At 50.4% G+C, this 16,302-nt stretch overlaps 3 gene segments (V, D, J or C); all 3 read right to left on the bottom strand.

Moving 5' to 3' along the window:
* Positions 1–16,302, bottom strand: part of LOC308547045 (Ig alpha-1 chain C region-like) — a 229,176-nt gene that overhangs the window by 45,435 nt on the left and 167,439 nt on the right.
* Positions 1–16,302, bottom strand: part of LOC308546874 (immunoglobulin gamma-1 heavy chain-like) — a 540,757-nt gene that overhangs the window by 17,585 nt on the left and 506,870 nt on the right.
* Positions 1,626–7,553, bottom strand: LOC308547036 (Ig delta chain C region secreted form-like). The segment is given in 5 exons: positions 7,489–7,553; positions 3,819–4,076; positions 3,407–3,496; positions 2,454–2,870; positions 1,626–1,842 (listed from the first exon to the last, which is right to left on the bottom strand).

The following is a 16,302-nucleotide window of genomic DNA, read 5'->3' on the forward strand; positions in this document are numbered from 1 at the left end:
GTGTTGTCCGCAGCCCGGCACATGCGTGCCTTGCGCGTGTGCGTGTCTGTATGTGCGCCGTGTGTGCAGGGGTGTGGCTGCTCGTGTGCCCTGTGCGTGCGTGCTCCTGTGTGAGCTGTGTGTGAGGACGCATCTGCGCACCCGGGGGGAGCCCGCACGTGTGCGCTTCCTGTGGGGCCGGCCTCCCGCCCACTCCCGCCGGGCACACGGCTGCCTGGGTCCTCAGAGGCAGCCCCCGGCCCACGGCCTGAAACGAAGCCCGAAGGCTGGGGCAGAGACAGGAGGCAGGGCAAGGAGCCAGAACTGTTTATGGGGCCAGCCAGTGGGAGGGAGGGAGACAGTGCCTGGGTCAGGGTGGGATCTGTGGGCCGGGAGGCTGGCAGCCAGAGGGGCTCCCAGCAGGGGTTCCCGGAGCAGCAGGTGCAAGGATCCGGCTCAGCTGGGGCCTCTCTTCTTCTCTGGAGGATGGGCCCAGGTTCCTGTGTCTGGGTCCCATGTGCCCAGGGAATCAGGGGCCCTCCCTCTTGCCCGTGTGAGAGTGGCCACCAGTGTCTGTCCCTTGGAGGGCTGTGGCCGAGGGGGCGTGTGCAGTCCTCTCTCCAAGAGCTGCGAGGGCCCGGGCGGCGCCTCAGGCAGGGCGGGTGCCCACGGCCCACCGCCGCCCGGCAAGGTTTTCCGGGCTCCGCACAGTCCCTGGCCGGCTCCAGCGTGCCTCCTGGAAGGACGTCTTGTCCGCACCGCCCAGCGGGGCTGGGTCCCTGCCCTTAACCTTGACGAAGGTGATGAAGCCACTGTAGAGCAGGGTGAGGAGGAAGAGGGCCACGAACGTGGGCCACAGGTGGCCGGCGTCCTCCAGGTCCGTGTAGTTATCACAGTTCTCGTACGCGCTCTGGGGGACCCCGGGTGTCGCGACCAGTCCTGGGGGGAGGAAGCGGCACTGGCTGAGAAGGTTGGTCCTGCAGCCTCCCCGGCACCCGCTCAGGGGCCCTGGCCTCCTTGGGCGCTCACCCCGTCGCCCACTTAAGCACCCGCGACCGGCCTTCTCGCGGCAGGGCCTGTGCCCGCGCCTGGCTCAGCAGAACCGGACAGCTCACGGCCCGGCCGGGCAGGCGAGCCGGAGCTGCACACGGCAGGTGAGTGGCCGTGCAGTGTGACAGAGAGCGAGGGAGGCGTGGCGGTCAGCAGACGGGACACCCAGGGGCCGGCCCGCAGGCTGGCCGGCGGGGCTCCCTCGGAAGTGGCAGCTGTGCTGAGCTGTGAGAGACAAGATGATGCCACAGAGAGGAGGGAACCACATTCCACGCAGAAGGAACGGCATGCGCGGTGCCCTGTAGGGGAGGCAGCCTGGCCCCGGGGGCTGGGGAGGCTGGTGGGGCTGCTGCGGGGGCTCCAATGTGGGGCGAGAGGGCGGTGCGGCCCGGAAAGCCGCGGGGGGCCGTGGGCGGGCTGTGAGCAAGAGCGTGCTGCCCGGGTCGGCATACAGCATGGCCATCCCGCTGGTTTGTAGTGGGGGCCTTCCGGCTGCAGCCGGTGCCCGGAGAGTCGGGGGGCTGCTGGCCAGCTGGAGGTGGCACGGGTGCGGGAGGCAAGCGGGGACCCTGACAATAAAAAGCTGGCACAACTTTGCTTCTGTTAGTTTTATTCTTTGAGTAATTAGTGATTAGGTCCTCTCATCCGCTCCACACTCAGGGGTCCACGGTGAGCTGGAAACTTCAAGGGCGTCCCATTGCCACAGATACTGTGAGAGGTGTGGGCCCAGGCGGGAGTCCGGGCATGGTGGTCGGATCTCGCATGAGCAGCCCAGGGGCCAGGGCCGTCTTCGCAGACCCGCTGAGTGTGGAGCTGTGGACACCGAGCATGGGTCAGCTAGGTGAGCAGCCGGGCGGCGGGGGTGGTGTCCTGCTCGCCGCCCGGCCCCGCGTGTCCACCCCATCTCACTGGGGCCACGAGGGCAAGGACTGGGCAGGGCCTGGGTGCTGTGCCTGACTGGGTGGCCTGGCAGGAAGCTTCAGAGGGGAGGGTGAGCCCTGGACTCTCTGTGAGCTCCCTACCCCGTGGGTCCCTGTCCCCTCCACAGTCAGCCTGCGATCAGGCCCCCACTCCTGGCTCCCGAGTCGCTGACCTTGGTTGGGACAGGTTTGGGGTCCTTGGGGCCTGGAGAGGCTCAGACATCCCTGGGGGGCAGCTGTTGCGACCACCCCCACGTCCACCCAGGGGAGGCCCCTGCTCTCTATCCAGTGACGGTTGTATCTTCACAAGAAATGGCTGCTTCTTGGGGTGTGGCAGGGGAGACCCCCACCTCCCACCCTCCTGGGCCCGCCCGCAGGGTGGGGACAGTGAGTGCAAAGCCCAGACGCCACGCCAGCCGGGGTGGGGCTGCCCCAGGGAATGGCACAGACGCTTAGCCGCAGCCCAGTTGCCCACCCCCAGCCCTGGGCCTGTGGGTGACTCACCCCCAGTGTTCAGGCTCCAGCTGCCGCTGAGCAGTTTCCCTGAGGCCGGGTGCCTGACCTCACACGTGTAGGTAGCCAGCTGAGGGTTGGGGGTGGCCGGGACCCGCAGGACGCTCCACATGCTGAAGGTGCTATTCCCAGGCTGGGCCGTGGGGGCCGTGGTGGTAAACCAAGAGGAGGGCACGTGGCGCTGGCCCTCCTGCCAGCTGAGGTGGAGCTTTGGGGGTGAGAAGCCGGACACCTCGCACAGGAGCCAGGAGGCTGCCCCGGCAGGAGCATGGGTGCCCGGCGTGGACAGGACTTGGACTACAAGGCCGCTGGGTGCCGTGGCGGCTGCAGGGAGAAGCCTGGTTGTGCTTGGGTCGCCGGACGGCTTTGGAGAATGCATGTCCTCGGGGGGGGAGGCGGCCAGAGGGGCTGTTGAGAGAGGGCATGTGAGGCCTCTGGCCCGTTCCCCTCCCTTCTCCCCACAGTCCTTGCCCCAAGGGACTGGCCTCTGAGAAAGGGGTCCAGTGGGCTTCCCAGTTTCTGGCTGGGAGCGGCTGGGGGGCACTGTGAGGGGAGTGGGTGGGTGGGTGAGGCAGGATCTCCTCCTCCTGGGCCTCTCTGTGCCCCCAGCCTGTGAGGGTGCAGCCCTGTCTTCCCTGCTCTGAGGCCTGAGGCCCACCATGCCTGTATCGTTCTTTCATGTTCCCTGAGTGTGCCTTCTGGCTCTGGGGGACCTTGTCTGCTCGGCGGTTGTGACCTGTGTGGCTCCCCAGATATGAGGGGTCTGGGTGGCACCCAGACAGGGCATGGCAGTAGGTGCTCGGTAGCTATAAGTTCAGGGCTCCACCCTTCCTGACCAGGATGTGACTTGGAGATTCCCAGGAGAAGTCATGGAGGGCTGCCTGAAGGAGGCAGCCTGAGGCATGGGCAGGCAGGTGGGGGTATGCTGGCCGGGGGCTCCTCACCTGGGTCTGTGGCAGTGGTGGACGCTGGGGTGAGTTTCTCTGAGAAAAGTGACACAGGGGTCACCGAGGGGGCTTGAGTTTCCGCAGATGCTGAAAAAAGAGGAGCAGTGGGCAGCCAAAGTCAGAGAGCATCGTGGACCCAGGTGGGAAGGGCTGCCAGGTGGACTGGAAGACGTGGGTAGGGAGGAGGGGAGGGGGCTGGGTGGGGTAGACTTGCGCTCAGCTGCTGCCTTCTGTGCTCTGGGGAGGGGGCGAAGGGACTGGGTTCGGGTGCTGGAGCAGCTGAGGATGGGGTAGGGGGTAGGGAGCTGCTCTGAGGGGTGGCTGGGTGCCCAGTCGGGGCCCAGCCTCTGTTTCGGTCTTCAGGGTGAGGACTTGGTGGACGTGCTGGAACATGCTGGAGGCCACCCACCTGGCCACTGGAAGGTCTGGGATGTTCCACTGGCGCTACAGCTGTGCAGGCCGGGCTTCCAGGCGATGGTTTGGTAGAAGATGTAGGTGACTTTCTTCTCTATCTGCATGATCAGGGGCTTATCCATAAGCAGTTTCTTACTCCCCATGTGCCAGGTGGCCAACTTGGACCCCGTCACAAAGCAGGCCAGGGTCACGGTGGCGCCTTCTTTTGGGGCTTTGCACCCCGGGGTCATGGCTAACAAGGATACGGGTACACCTGGGGACAGACAGAATGGTGCTTCTGAGGTTGGGCACCCCCAAGGGCACAGGGTGGTGGGGGAGGGAGAGGCCCCGGTCCTGGGGACCTGGGAGAGCCCTGGAGGGGCGGTCTAGACAACCCTCTGCTCAGTCCCTTGGACCCTCAGTCCCCCTGTTCTATGTATCTCCTGTTCTAACCCCTGCCATGGGGCCCACTGAGGGGTGGAGAGATACCCCAGTTCAGAGTGTACCCTGGGAGATGGGCCCTGGGGCCCTCAGCTGTCCGGCAGGGGAGGCACTGTGTGGCTGGACTTGTGTGTCATCCCCTGAGCAGCACTGACATCAGACCTTCCTGTCCCCAACTCCTGCTCCCAAGGGCTCTGCTACTTGGGGACCAGCCCGTGGGTCTTTGGTCTCAGAGGAGGCATTCAGCATTGTCCTGGGGTGAGGTGGGGTGCATGGCTCCAGCAGCCAATGTCCAGACTGGTGGCACCCTGCACGTGCTCTAGGTCTGGACCCTTGTAGAGCTGTCACTCATGGACGCTGGGCTCTGGGGCTGGCAGCTCCCTCGTCCTTCCCATGGGGACCCTGTGACCAAGGTGGATGAGCCAATGCTGGGCGCCTGAGGGCACTGCTCTTAGTCTCATTCTGCCTTTTCTCCTGGCCCCCGTTTCCCCACCACCATACTGCCTGTCAGTGCTGGGACAGGGCCACATGTCCCTGTGATTCAGCTGGCATGGAGGCCGTCTGGCTGGGTGGTGGCACCGTGCCCTCTCCGCGGGTCCCCTGGTGGCAGAGCTCACCACCCTGCTCTCCGGAGCATCTGGTGACCCTGCTCTCATATTTTCCTGGGCTTTCTCAGCAGGGCTATCTGCCACCCCCCGATAAGGTAATGTCCTGCTGGAGTCGGGCGGCTCCAAATCCCATAGGACTTTGTCCTTACAGGAGGGGACTTGGGCACAGAGACATGCACAGGGAGAAGCCACGCATAGAGGAAGCTCTACAAGCCAAGGACGCCAGAGCCCCTGGGGCAGGGGTGGGGAGGCCCTGGCTGTCCTCTTATGGCCTCGGGGCACTGTCCCTGTGACCCTTGACCTTGACTCCCAGCCTCTAGGACTAAGACAGTGAATTTCTGTTGTTTAAGCCCCTGGGCCTGTGGGACTTGGGTACAGCCACCTGTAGGAAACAAATACAGACTTTAGTACCAGAAGTGGGGTGTGATGGCACCAACACCTAGGAATGTGGAGGCCTGGAGAGTCTGAGGTGACTATTAGAAAAACCCAAACTGGGGAGCACTGGAGACCTTGCGTCTCAGCATTGTCATCAAGTTGGCTCAAATAAATTTTTATAAAATTCTCTACAGAGGGGGTCTGGAAGACGGTGGTGCAGTAGGGAGATTTTTCTCCCACCTCTTCCCAGAATATACCTGGAACTAAGCTAAGTTGGAGAGCATTCATCCTGAAATACCAGCTGAAGATTGACCGAAGAGGAGACTTTTAAATAAGGAAGGGCAGAAACTACCTCGAGACTGGGCCCGTACAACAGCTCGCGTGCCGTGGTCCGGGTTGAGCCTCACAGTTAGCCAAACTGAGAGGAGATCCCAACCATGAACGAGGCAGTAATCAAGACCCAGTTACAACAGAACCCCAAGAGCACACAAAAAAGGCACCTCTGGAGCATCCAGCTCAGGACCGCAAGGAGACTGTGCCACTGGGTCCCAAAGGACACTTACTACAAAGCCCACCCTGCAAAGAATGGGAGCCATAGCAGGTCTACCTAATAGAAACAAACGAAAGAGACAATTAAAATGGGGAGACAAAGAAACAGCCCACACATGAAAGAAAAGGAGGACTATCTAGAAAAAGACGTAAATGAGATGGAGGTAAGCAGTTTATAAGACATAGAGTTCAGAGTAATGGTTTTAAGGATTGAACTTAGCGGGTCAAAGACGGCGGTGGACTGAGTGGGAGCGACACTGACGCTCTCCCAGGACCAAACTGGAACTACAACTAAACTATAGAAAAACCATCTTCAACTGAAGACGAGCTGGGGAGCACCCTCATAATCCAGGAGGAAAAGGGGAGGCCACATAGAGACGGGTAGGAAGTGCGGGAGCACGAGAGGGCTGGCTGGGCTCCCACAGGCAGCAGCTGAAGGTCCGGAGGGAGAGCTCAGCTGTGGGGGTTCCCACTGACGACTCTGGGGCCTCAACCCCTCCTGGGGCTCCCCAGCCCAGAGCACCAGCCCTGAGAGAGGTGCCCACAAAACATGTGGCTGTGAAAAGCAGGCGGGTTTCTATCTGCCAGGGAGGGATGGCTGGAAATGCAGGCCCCCTCTTCAAGAGCCAAGGCACGGAGTTTCGTGTGCACCACTCACCTTGGGCTCCGGCAGAGGGAGGGCAGAGTGGACCGGAGCTGTGTGGGGAGAGTCTGGGGTCGTGGGCTTTGGAGATAGAGCTCAGAGGGCACCCCTCTGGATTCCTGTGCCAAGTCATTCCTCCATGCTGCAGAGATAGATATTTACCTTCCAAGCAGCTTTTGCCTGAGGGGGAAGCAATTGCCTCACCCTGCTGGAAAAGCTCTCACCCAACCCAGAGGAATTTCTATAGCCTGAGGCTCATTGAGAGATAGTTAACAACCAGCTGCCCCACCCTGTGGAGTTTCTACAGCCTGAGGCTCATTAAGAGAATCCGATTAATCAGTCTGCAGCCAGAGGCAGACCTCAGAGTGCTTTGAGTCTTTGCCTGATATGTTTCTGGACCTGGGCCTTGGGAAAAGCAGACTTTGGTGTGCATCCTGGTCCTGTCCAACCCCACCCAGCCCCAGCAGAGGGGACCTCAAGCTGAGAGCTGTTGATAGCTCCAAACAGGGTGCTCAAGGCCAGTCACAAACTGCGTCTGACATTGGCCTGCACCAAAGACCCTCCAAAAAGACTGAGAGTCCTAGCAGATCTACCTAATACATAGAAACAAACCTAAACAGACAGTCATAATGGGGAGACAAAAAAACAAGCTCCAAATGAAGGAACAAGAGAAGTCTCCAGAAAAGGAGCTAAATGAAATGGAGATAAGCAACCTATCAGGTATAGGGTTCAGAATACTGATCGTTAGGATTGTTAGGATGCTCAACAGCATGAAGAAAGATACAGAAACTATGAAGGAAATGAAGAATGACAGCAGAAATAAAGAACACATTGGAAGGAATAAACAGCAGATTAGAGGAAGATGAGGACTGGATCAGTGAATTAGAAGACAGGGTAGAAAAAAATCACTCAATCACAGATCCAAAAAGAAAAAACAATTAAAAAACAGGAGGACAGATTGGGAAGCTGGTGGCACTGTGAGAAGCAGCGGAGGCCCCCACTCCCAGCCACGGACTCGATTTACTCCTAAAATTCTACGTAGCCAGCTTGGAAAAATCAGAAAAACATACCTGAGTGGATGGAGTGAGAGGGGGTAGCACTGAAGAAACATCACGAGTCCCATAAGAGAGGGGGCGTAGGAAGGGGAGTCCCCCCTGAAGCCTGTGCTGGGTGCGAGCCCTGAGGCTTGGAGGCTGCAAAGCTCCCTCCTCTCGGGAGTGTGGACCAGCCTCCAAAAGCGGGGATCCCACACCCGGAGCGACGAGGGGAAGGTGTGCCCCGTGCACAGGGCAGAGGGACCCAGGGAAGCGGTGAGCCCGCGAGGAGGGGACGGCGCCTTCCTAGGAAACAAAGCCTCTAGTGGCGGCTGGTCTAATGCCCAGGGTACCGAGCATAGAGAAGGCTGTCCCAAAGGGTGTGGCACCCGAGTGGTAAGGGACCAGAGGACTGTGCTGAGCAGCTGCACATGGGGACCCTCTGCCTCCTGTGGGGCATTGTGTTGAGCCCCAGAAAGTGCTGAATCTGCGAGGTGCGGGGGAGGGGAGGAGCCCTCCCGCCCTGAGCTCCCGGTGCCAGGAGGCTGGGACCTTCGACCAGACCTGAGGGTGTCCTCCTGCCCTGAGCTCCCGGTGTCGAGAGGCTGGGATCTATAACCAGCCCTGAAGAGCCCCATTGGTGGCTGGGAAGCCGCCCCAGCTTTGCTGAGACCAGCGGTGCAGGGAGCTGAGTGGAGCTGACTTTGGGTCCCCTCCCGCTGGGTGCCTTGGAGCGAGGGCGGTGGGACCTTGCAGGGCGGACTCTCTGCCTGTGTGTCGCTTTGTGCGTGTGTGAGTCTGATCTCGGAACTGGCCCCCACCTTCCCAGGGTGCACTGGGGGACAGACCAGCAGAGGCTGGGACTGGGGTCTGCACAGTGGACCGTCTGAGGGGAGGTCCTGGTGCGACCAGCCAACCAGAGCTGAACAGGGAGGGGCGGAGCCCGCCAGCCTCTCCTGCAGCCGGGAGCACTGCCCCCAATAGGAAAGGGGGGGTCCCATTCACTGAGGCCCCAGACACCCCCCCAGGGCACAGACCTGAGGGTGAAGGGAGAGCAGCTCACAGGAGGACTTTATAAGAACAAGACTCTCAGGGACTGTTGTTTGGGAGCTGGAGGAAACGCTGAAACCCCTGCTGGGGGCTGGGCATGCACAGGGCTCGCCAGAAGGTGTTTTTAATTGAACCCACTGAGTCCAGGCTGCCGAAACAGCCCAGACAGAAAAGGCAACAGGCTGAAATCAATCTGAAGCTGCAGCAGGCCAGAGCCTGGGGAACTAGAATCAGAGGACAGGGTAGGGACGGAGGAGCTGGCGGTGGAGCAGAGACTAACCCCCGCAGAGTGAGCGCCTGACAGCGACACCTCTAAGGGGAGTGACACCCTGGGCTACACTAGCCACCCTGCACCCTAAAGACTCTACAGAAAACTCTGGAACAAGACCAGGCAACTACAAGGTTGCAAAATAGCTGACAAGGGGAGGTGGCCCACGGAGAACCTCAGATCAACAATCTACCTAAGGACACCTGAGCCAAACCTAGGCGGCTCCTCACATTGGGTGATACACAAGCACCTCCCAGGAAAACGGAAATCAGCCCACAAAACAGTGACCCTCAGACAAAAAAAGGCTAAAGGAGCTCAGTACCACCAAACCAGCATTGCAAGAAATGCTAAAAGGACTGCTCTAAGAAAAAGAAGGAATAGTGAGAGAAAGGTACATCAGCATAAAGGGGAAAAATGGCATTAAATAAGTTGATATCAATAGTAACCTTAAATGTAAATGGAATAAATTGTCCAATCAAAAGACATAGGGTAGCTGAATGGATAAGAAAACAGGATCCAAATATGTGCTGTCTACAAGAGACCCACCTGAGAGCAAAAGACTCACACAGGCTAAAAGTGAAGGGATGGAGTAAAATATTCCATGCACATGGAAAGGAAAAGAAAGCTGGAGTAGCGATTCTTATTTCCGACAAAACAGACTTCAAAATAAAGACCATAACAAGAGACAAAGATGGTCACTACATAATACTAAAGGGATCAACCCAACAGGAAGAAATAACCCTTATAAACATTTATGCACCCAATACAGGAGCACCTAAATATATAAAAAATTTCTTGGGGGACTTTAAGGGGGAGATTGACAGCAACACAGTCATAGTGGGGGACTTTAAAACCCCACTGTCAGCATTGGACAGATCATCAAGACAACAAACTGACAGGGAAACACAGATCTTAAATGACTCATTAGACCTAATGGATTTAATTGACATTTACAGAACATTTCACCCAAAAGCAGCAGAATACACATTCTTCTTAAGTGCACATGGAACATTCTCAAAAATAGACCACATGTTAGGGCACAAGGCAAATCTCTACAAATATGAGAAGATTGAAATCATATCAAGCATCTTCTCAGATCACAATGCCATGAAACTAGAAATCAACCACTATAAAAAAACTCAAAAATATTCAAACACATGGAGGCTAAATAGCATGTTATTAAACAATGAATGGGTTACCAATGAGATCAAGGAAGAAATCAAACACTTCATGGAAAGTAACGAAAATGAACAGATAACAATCCAAAATCTATGGGACACAGCGAAAGCAGTCCTGAGGGGAAAATTCATAGCATTATAGGCCTATCTCAAAAACAAGAAAAAGATCTAATGAACCATCTAACACAACAACTAAAAGAACTAGAACGAGAACAGCAAGAAAAGCCCCGAGGAAGTAGAAGGAAGGAAATAATAAAAATCAGAGCAGAAATTAATGACATAGAGACAAAAAAAAAAAAAAATACAAAAAATCAATGAAACCAAGAGCTGGTTCTTTGAAAAGGTAAATAAGATTGATGCATCTTTAGCCAGACTTACTAAGAAACAAAGAGAGAGGACCTGAATAAATAAAATGAGAAATGAACAAGGTGATATAACAGCTGATCCAACAGAAATACAAAGGATTGTAAGAAAATATTATGAGCAACTATATGCCAACAAATTAGACAACATGGGTGAAATGGACAAATTCCTAGAAGCATACAACCTTCCAAAGCTGAATCAAGAAGAGGCAGAAAACCTGAATAGGCCAATAACAACTAATGAAACTGAGGAGTAATCAAAAAACTCCCAGCAAACAAAAGTCCTGGACCAGATGGATTTATACAGGCGAGTTTTACCAAACATTCAAAGAAGAATTAACACCTATTCTATTCAAACTCTTCCAGAAAATTCAAGAGGAGGGAAAACTCCCAAACTGTTTTTATGAGGCCAGCATCACCCTAATCCCAAAACCAGATAAAGATACTACAAAGAAAGAAAATTACAGGCCAATATTCCTGATGAACATAGATGCTAAAATCCTCAACAAAATACTAGCAAACTGGATCCAGCAATACATTAAAAAGATCCTACATCATGACCAAGTGGGATTTATTCCGGGGATGCAAGGCTGGTACAACATCCGCAAATCAATAAATGTGATTCATCACGTAAGTAAAATGAGGGACAAAAATCATATGATCATATCAATAGACGCAGAAAAAGCATTCGACAAAATCCAGCACCCATTTCTAATAAAAACTCTCAACCTAATAAAGGCCATGTATGACAGACCTACAGCCAACATCATACTCAATGGGCAAAAACTAAAACCATTTCCATTAAAAACTGGAACAAGACAGGGATGTCCACTTTCACCCTCTTATTCAACATAGTACTGGAAGTCCTCACCACAGCCTTCAGACAGGAAGAAAACATAAAAGACATCCAAATTGGAGAGGAGGAAGTAAAACTGTCATTATTTGCAGATGACATGATATTGTACATAGAAAACCCTAAAGACTCCATCAAAGTACTACTAGATTTGATAAACGAATTTAGCAAGGTAGCTGGATACAAAATCAACATCCATAAATCAATAGCATTCTTATACACCAACAATGAACCTTCAGAGAGAGAAACTAAAAAAGCAATACCATTGCAAGTAAAAAAATAAGATACCTAGGAATAAACTTAACCAAGGATGTAAAAGACCTGTACTCAGAAAACTATGTGACACTGAAAAAAGAAATAGAGGAAGATTTAAACAAGTGGAAGAAGATACCATGCTCATAGATTGGAAGAATTAATATTATTAAAATGTCCATACTACCCAAAGCAATTTATAAATTCAATGCAATTCCTATGAAAATACCAACAGCATATTTCACAGACCTAGAACAAACATTTTGAAAATTTATATGGAACCAAAAAAGACCCCGAATAGCTGCAGCCATCTTGAGAAAAAAGAACGGAGTGGGAGGGATCACATTACCAGACTTCAAACTGTATTACAAAGCCACTGTAATCAAAACGGCCTGGTATTGGTACAACAACAGGCATATAGATCAATGGAACAGAGACCCCAGAAATAGACACATGCCACTATGGTCAGTTAATATTTGACAAAGGAGGCAAGAGTATCCAATGGAGTAAAGACAGTCTCTTCAATAAGTGGTGCTGGGAAAATTGGACAGATACATGCAAAAGAATGAAACTAGACCACCAACTTTCACCATACACAAAAATAAACTAAAAATGGATAAAGGACTTAAATGTAAGTCACGAAACCATAAAAATCCTGGAAGAAAACATAGGCAGTAAAGTCACAGACATCCCACGTAGTGGAATTTTCACTGGTACACCTCCTAGGGCAAGAGAAACAAAGGAAAAAATAAACATATGGGACTACATCAAACTAAAAAGCTTCTGCACAGCAAAAGAAAACAGCCTCAAAATACAAAAGAACCCCACGGTCTGGGAAAACACATTTGTCACGGATGTATCTGATAAGGGGCTAATTTCCAAAGTGCACAAAGAACTCACATTACTCAGCAAGAGGAAGACAAACAACCCAATTAAGAAATGGGCAAAGGACTTAAATAGACAATTTTCCAAACAGGACATACGGATGGCCAAGAGACACATGAGAAAATGCTCAATGTCATTAATCATCAGAGATGCAAATTAAAACCGCAATGAGGTATCACTTCACACCTGTCAGAATGGCTCCATCAACAAGTCAACAAATGACATTTGCTGGAGAGAGTGTGGAGAAAGGGGAACCCTAGAACACTGCTGGTGGGAATGCTGACTGGTGCAACCACTATGGAAAACAGGATGGAGGTTCCTCAAAAAATTAGAAATGGAGCTGCCGTTTGACCCAGTGATTCCACTCCTGGGGATGTATCCTAAGAATCCTGAAACATTCATCAGAAAGAATATATGTACCCCGATGTTCATAGCAGCACAGTTTACAATAGCTAAGATCTGGAAACAGCCCAAGTGCCCATCAGTAGATGAGTGGATAAAAAGCTGTGGGACATTCACACCATGGAATACTACGCAGCTGTAAAGAAGAAGAATCTCGTACCCTTTGGGACAGTATGGATGGACCTGGAGAAAATTATGCTAAGTGAAATAAGCCAGGCAGAGAAAGACAAACATCACATGATCTCGCTTATACGTGGAATCTAAAGAACTTAATAAACTGATGAACAGAATAGATTCAATGACATGGAAGCATAGACGAGACTGATGAATGTCAGAGGGATGGAGGAGGGAGGGTGGGTGGAGGGGGAGAGAGTAACCAAAGAATTTATATGCACATATGCACAACCCAAGGACACGGACAATGGTGGGGAGAGGGACTGGGGAGGGGGGTGGGAGGGGGTGGAACGGGTCATTGGGGAGAAAAAGGGACATCTGTAATATTTTAAACAAAAATAAAAATTAAACAAAAAAAACACACAAACAAAACAAAAACCAGGAGGACAGTCGAAGGTAGCGGCGGGACAACATGAAATGGAACATTTGCATCCTAGGTGTGCCAGAGGGAGAAGAAAGCGAGCAAGGGTTAGAGAACCTGTTTGAAGATTGACAGAAAACATCCCTAACCTGGTGAAGGAAAAAGTCACACACATTCTGGAAGCCCAGAGAGTCCCATTTTTTTAATTTTGAGACACATCAAAATTAAAATGACAAACATTTAAGACAAAGAGAGAATCCTAAAGGCAGCAAGAGACAGACAGTGAGTTACCTACAAAGGAGCTCCCATAAGGCTGTCAGCTGACTTCTCATCAGAAACTCTATAGGCCAGAAGGGAATGGTAAGAAGTATTCAAAATAATGAAAAGCAAGGATTTGAAACCAAGACTATTCTATCCAGCAAGACTATCATTCAAACTTGATGGTGAAATGAAGAGCTTCCCAGACTAAAAAGGCTAAAAGAGTTTATCACCACCAAACAGGCATTGCAGGAACTGCTATAATTAGAAGTAGAAAGAGAGAGAGAAACATAGGCATAAAGAATCAAATGGCAGTAGACAAGTACTTATCAATAATAACCTTAAATGTAAATGGATTAAATGCTCCATTCAAAAGACGTAGGGTAGCTGAATGGATAAGAAAACAGGACCCCAATATATGCTGTCTACAAGAGACCACCTCAGAACAATAGACTCACACAGGATGAGAGGGATGGGATGGAAAAAATATTCTGTGAAAATGGAAAAGAAAAAAAGTTGGGGTAACAATACTCCTATTATACAAAATAGACTTCAGATGAAGACCATAATGAGAGACAAGAAAAGTCACCACATAATACTAAAAAGATTGATCTAACAAGAGGATATGACCCCTGCAAACATATATGCACCCAATATAGGAGCACCTAAGTATATTTAAAACTTCTGGAGGACTTTAAGGGAGAGACTGACAGCAATACAGTCATACTAGGGGACTTTAACACCCCATTGACATCACTGGATAGATCTTCCAGACAAAAAAATCAACAAGGAAACAGCGACCTTCAATGGCACACTAGATCAGATGGATTTAATTGACACTTACAGAACATTTCACCCCAAAGCTACAAAATATGCATTCTTCTCAAGTGCACACAGGACATTCTCAAAGATAGACCACATGTTAGGACGCAAAACCAGTCTCTGCAGGTCCAAGAAGATTGAAATCATATAATGCATCTTCTTGGATCACAATGGCATGAAACTGGAAATCAACTACAATAGAATAACTAAAAACATTCAAACACCTGAAGTTTTAATAGTATGTTATTAAACAAAGAGTGGATTACCAATGAGATCAAGGAGGAAATAAAAAACTTTCTGGAAACAAAATGAACACACAACAGCCCCAAATCTATGGGATATAGTGAAAGCAGTCCTGAGAGGGAAGTTCATAGCACTACAGACCTACCTCAAGAAACGAGAGCCCGGCTGGCATGGCTCAGCGGCTGAGCATCGACCTAGGATCCAGGAGATCTCAGTTCAATTTCTGGTCAGGGCACATGCCCAGGTTGTGGGCTTGATCCTTAGTAAGGGGCGTGCAGGAGGCAGCCGATCAATGACTCTCATCATTGATGTTTCTATTTCTCTTTCTCTCTTCCTTCCTCTCTTGGAAATCAATAAAGATATATTGAAGAAAAAAAAAAAGAAACTAGAAAAATCTCAAATAAACTCTCTAACCCTACAACTAAAAGAATTAGGAAGAGAACAACAAGAAAAGCCCAGAGTAAGTAGAAGGAAGGAAATAATAAAGATCAGAGTGGAAATACATGACATAGAGACTAAAATATTAATACAAAAGATCAATGAAACCAAGAGCTGGTTCTTCAAAACGATAAACAAGATTGATGAACCTTTAGTCAAACTCACCAAGAAACAAAGAGAGAGGACCCAAATAAATAAAATCAGAAATGAAAGAGGTGAAGTAACAACTGACCCAACAAAATACAAAGAGAGTGTAAGAAAATACTTTGAGCAACTACATGCCACCAAGCTGGACAACCTGGATGAAATGGACAAATTTCTGAAAACATACAGTCTTCCAACACTCAATCAGGAGGGATCAGAAAACCTGAATAGACTGATAACAATCAATGAAAACTAATGATATTGAAGCAACAATAAAAACAACAACCAGCAAACAAGTGCTGGACCAGATGAATTCAGAGGCAAGTTTTACCAAACATTCAAAGAACTAACACCTCTCCTTCTCAAACTATTCCAAAAAATTCAAGAGGAAGGAACACTTCCAAGCTCTTTTTATAAGGCCAGCATCATCCTAATTCCAAAACCAGATAAAGACACTATCAAGAAAAAAAAAATTACAAGTTAATATCCCTGATGAACATAGATGTTAAAATCCTCAAAAAATATTAGCAAATTGGATCCAGCAATACATTAAAAAGATCATACACTACAACCAAGTGGGAATTATTCCAGGGATGCAAGGCTGGTATAATATTCACAAATCAATAAACAGGATACATCACATAAACAAAATGAAAGACAAAAATCACATGATCATATCAATAGATGCAGAAAATGCATTCGACAAAATCCAATACCCATTTTTGATAACAACTCTCAGCAAAGTGAGAATGGAGGGAACATATCTTAACATAAAAAGGCCATGTATGAGAAACCCACAGCCAACACCATACTCAATGGGCAAAAACTAAAAGAGTTTTCCCCAAGAGCAGGAACAAGACAGGGGTGTCCACTTTCACCACTCTTATTTAACATAGTACTGGAAGTCCTCGCCACAGTGATCAGGCAGGAGGAAAACATAAAGGGCATCCAAACTGGAAAGGAGGAAGTAAAACTGTCATTACTTGCAGATGACATGATATTGTACATAAAAACCCTAAAGATTCCACCAAAAAAACCTAGATTTAATAAATGAATTAGGCAAAGGAGCAGGATACAAAATTAACACCCAGAAATCAACGGCATTTTTTAAAAAACATATCTTTATTGATTTCAAAGAGAGGAAAGGAGGGAGAGAGAGA

This window comes from Miniopterus schreibersii (assembly GCF_964146895.1).
Source record: "Miniopterus schreibersii genome assembly, chromosome: 1".
Taxonomy (NCBI): domain Eukaryota; kingdom Metazoa; phylum Chordata; class Mammalia; order Chiroptera; family Miniopteridae; genus Miniopterus; species Miniopterus schreibersii.